The 4,626-nt window shown below is 50.6% G+C and overlaps 1 pseudogene; it reads right to left on the bottom strand.

The window, feature by feature from the left end:
* Nucleotides 1-1,621: 1,621 nt before the first annotated feature.
* Nucleotides 1,622-3,581, bottom strand: LOC142591623 (uncharacterized; annotated as a pseudogene).
* Between the last annotated feature and the right edge of the window lie 1,045 nt (nucleotides 3,582-4,626).

Here is a 4,626-nt window from a genome sequence, read left to right as displayed (position 1 = left end):
AGGAAGACGGCGATGACGACTTCGAGGGGAACTCGGGCTAAAGAAACGGGTCGGTACCCCGCTACAGCGAATGCACAGCCCCGTGTATACCCGCGATGCCCGGTGCCCCGAAAATTGCCTCGTGCACACCAGCCCCATGGAAATAGCGCAGACAACTTCGACAGCCTCAACGTCTGGCCTATGACCAGAACTTCGCGCAAGTGCCTTGAACTAAAGTGCCTGACAATTTTCACTGATATTTTATTCCCGTTTGTTCTTTTGTTATTTCGAACCGAGGGGGGTGAACTGACCTTTGGCGACGAGCGCTATACGTGTGCTACGCATGCACCTCACATGTCAAACCACATGCGCCATGTGTTTAGGATTCTACTGAAACAACTTATCTGTTATTGACGAAAAGACACACCCCTTTGGAAGTTCTATATATGTACACGTGTGCAATAAATCGGCAGTTCCTGCCGCACTGCCCTGGTGCAGCATGTTTGGCTTGCTGCACGTTACTATACACGGCAGACTTCAAACAGACTTCGAAAAAGAAAACAACAAAGAAGATTTCTGCAAATAGCGCGTGTATTGCTTGTGCAAGCGCCGGCAGTTGCACGGTTTGTAGTAAGGTGGATCGCCAGTAACTACGCTAATCCAAGGATGGCGAAGCTTACCGAAGCAAGGCGATCGTCTCTATCAACGAGCAGGTGCGTTCAATTCAATTTTATTGAATTTTCTTTAATAATATGCAGCTAGTTGCGCTAAGGAAAACAAAGAATGTACTGTAATTTTGTGTGGACCGGGCGCATTTGGTCGAATTTTAAATTGTATAAAGTAGTTACGTGAGCCTTCATAAAAATATTCAGTTTACCATCATGCCTATGAACATCCGAGCCCAGCGAGGAACTGACCAACCATGAAACGGTATTTAGAATAATACATGCATGTGTGAATAGCTGAATGGATTGTTTTATTTGACTAAAAAACACAGACTAACAATACAACAGAGTACAGTTTTTGTACATCACATTTTTTTTTCATAAAAATAAAGCTGCACCAGTCCAGTCACAGCTCCTAATACCGACATTGCTAGTAAGTGGTAGCAGATATATCTCGTATATTTTTGTTGCGAACATTCCTCTTGTACCCGCCGTAGTTGCTCAATGGCTATGGTGCTGGGCTTCTGTGCACGAGGTTGCGGGACCGAATCCCGGCCCCGGCGGCCGCATTTCGATGGGGAGAAACGCACATGTACTTAGACTTAGGGCCACGGTAAAAAACCCCAGGTGGTGGAAATTTCCGGAGTCCTCCACTACGGCGTGCCTCAGAATCAGAAAGTGATTTTGGCACGTAAACCGGATATTTTTTTTTATTCCAGTTCTCTAGAGGCTTCATCATGTGTTTGTGGCAGGCCACTGTATGACGGTCTGGCCACACAAGCGCTATACCAGCCTAAAAGTGTTTCTTTTGAAATATTGTCACGCGGGGCTGACGTTGAAGAACACAGTAGCAATACTGTGAAAGAAGGAATGAATGAAACCCCGTTTATTCCACATTAAAATGCGCCGAAGACGATGCGGTGGAAAGAGGAGGGGCGTTATTGCAAAAGGGGAAGGGTAAGGCTGCCACCGTTTTATTAATGAACGTCCTGCAGACCGCTAAGAGGGGTCGCATGACGCTTGTGGCTGTCGCGGAGCCGATCGCCGACGGGTGGTGCTGGAGGGTGCTGGAGGAACAGCAGCAGTGCTCGCCAGAGCTCGATGGCATGGTCCGGAGACGTGGTATCCGGGCAAGCCCAAGTCCGGAGAGAAGGCCAGGGTCCCCGCTGTATGGTGGCCAGGGCACGAAACCTTGGTGGGATGTAGAGGGGGCAGTCCCAACAAAGGTTGTTGAGATCAGCACGACATGCGCACGTGAAACAGAACCCACTTACGGGTGGTGGTGTGAAACCCTTGTGGAAACGGTTCAACAAGTGAGGAGTAAGGAGGGTGCTTGTCTGGATTCTCCGAAGCAAGACTGACTCTCGCCGTGTGAATACCTTCGGTGGAAGTGACGGTATAGAGAGTGGATTTCCTACTGCTGCGAGGTAGGCGGCACGTCGTTGTTTGGTCGCATGCTTGTCTGCCATTGGGTCTGCTATCTCAGCTGTGGTAGCTAGAAGAGGATAAGGACTATCGGAGGCTTTCGCTAGCGCGGTAGAGAGATGAGCGCGCGCCAGTCTATGAGTCTTCTCGTTTCCGGGAATACCGCAGTGCGCAGGGACCCAGTGAATGGTAATATCGTGACCGCATTCGCGGACCAGGCGTGCCTGGTGCCGGATCTTCTGCAGTACGGGATCTGTGTAAATAACATTAGCACATGCCCGATGGGCAGCCTGGGAATCTGTGTACACATGATGGTGAACAGGGTCATTTTGAGAGGAATTTGCGAGGGCCCACTCCAAATAATCTAGGATGGCCATTAGCTCAGCACGGGTGCTGGACACTGCTTCTGCTTATATATGATGGCGGCGGTTCTGATTTTCATTTATCTGGTCGTACCACGCAGTCGCATAACAGGTGTTACTAGCGTCGTCTGCAGGCAGTGCAGCGTCCGTGTATACGATGCGTTTAGTCAAGGAGAGTGAACTGGTAGCCTTGGCATGCCTCTTGGCATATGCAAGGCGCCGCATTCGCTGAGTAGGGTCCATATTGAGAGGAAGTGGCCTGCCATCGGTGAGAGCCATGATTTCCCACGGCGGCGTGTTGTTGGGCAAAATGGGCATTTTGTGAACGTCATACCCGAGGAGCATGAGTGTGTGTCGCCCGGCTTTTGTGGCGCGAAGTCTCGTCTCTTGTGTATAGATGTGCATGTCTACGAGCTCGGACAGGTTGTTGAGTTTTCTACAACTTTTAAGCGCTTCGAGGCTTGTGTACCTTGTGAGTCCAGTTACAATGCATTTGGCTTCGTTAAGTAACCGGTCGAGCACGTGCATCTGTGTGCGGTTGACTGGATGATACGGCAGCCCGTACATGATACGGGAGACAAGAAAAGCTTGAGCGAACTGCCGCATTTCACGTTCGTTTACTCCACGGGTGCGGGTAGAGATTCTGCGTAAAGCGTGCAGGATTTGTTTGCTGGTCTTCGTAACCCATTAGAACCATGTGATGTATTGGTCACCGATATACAGTTTAAATGACTGCTTTTGTTCCTGCTTTCCAAAGGTAGACCTGCCACCATGAATGACGACAAACTCTGTTTTGTCTGGGGCAGTGTGTAAACCTCTTTCCGTGGCATAGGTGTGAATAATGTCGAGAGCTCGTTGTAAGACGTCCTCCTGCTCCCCGATGCACCCTTGATGCGTCCACATGGTGACGTCATCGGCGTACACCGCGTGTTTCAGGCCCGGTACGTGGGCAAGGCGCTTATGTAGCTGGTGCATAGCTATATTAAACAGCGTCGGTGAAATAACCGAGCCCTGGGGGACGCCTACGTGGTTGGTTCGTATGGCACTGACGTCGTGACCAACTTCGACTTGGTAGCTTCGCTCTTCAAGGAAATCCCCCTATGAAGTTGTACATCTTCCCTCTGATGCCAAGGGCACGTGCTTTGATCATGATAGTGTTATGTGGGACGGAATCAAATGCTTTGCGTATATCCACTGCGACAACGGCTCGTGGGTGCACCGAATTAGAGTCGAGGACGTCCTGTTTTAGGCGGGCTAGCACATCCTGTGTTGATAGCCCACGGCGAAATCCATACAGTGAAGGAGCCAAAATGTCGCGATCTTCAAGGTACCACATCAAGCATGTGTTGAGCATGCTCTCCATTACTTTACAGACACATGAGGTCAAAGAGATCGGATGGAGGTTGGAAGGTATGTGGTGGTTTACCAGGCTTCGGAATGGGCTTGAGCACCGAAAACTTCCAAGTGGAGGGCAGTATTCCGGTATCCCAGACTCGATTAAGTTCTTCGAGAAGAGCGTGCTTGGGCTCAAGGGGCAGATTGCGTAGATGAGCCACGCCCACCTCATCGACCCCTGGAGCACTACGTACGTTAGCACGCTGCAAGGCGTGCTCCAGCTCGATCATGGTGAAGGGACTGTTAAGTAGTTCATTATCTTCAGAATGTGTATCTTTCTGGTATGTGGTGTCTGTGGGGCGAGACGTCTGCGGGAAAAACAGTTCAGCGGCCTGTTCGGCAAGTGCCTGAGCGCTGATGCCTTCGCGGAGGGCCACGAGCCGCGCCGTTGTTGGTCTTGCGCTGGCCGAGAGGAGAGCGCAGGATGGCCCAAACCTTGGACGTATGAATCTGTCCATTGATGGATTCGCAAATTCCCATACAGCGCTCTGACGCGAGCATAGTCGTATATTGTTCGATCAAACGCTGTATTTTGCGCAACCGTGCTTTTTGGTGAGCAGTGCGACTAGACCGCCTGTACTGAGCGAGTATCCGGTGCCTTCTATTCCATAAGGTGAGCAGATGTCTATCAGGCTCTGGGTGGTCAGAGGGAACTCGTAAGTCTTTGGTGGCTCTTCGCTTCGCTACGCGATGAAACTAGCTTTTATTGGGCGAACCTGCGCCCAGAATAACAGGCTACGCTTATAGCACAACGATAGCGGCGAACACGGTCGGCGATCTTCGAAAATGTGATCAACGGG

This window comes from Dermacentor variabilis, chromosome 8 (genome assembly GCF_050947875.1).
Source record: "Dermacentor variabilis isolate Ectoservices chromosome 8, ASM5094787v1, whole genome shotgun sequence".
Taxonomy (NCBI): Eukaryota; Metazoa; Arthropoda; class Arachnida; order Ixodida; family Ixodidae; genus Dermacentor; species Dermacentor variabilis.
Note: the sequence above shows the minus strand (reverse complement) of the source record. Positions and strands in the feature narration are given on the sequence as shown.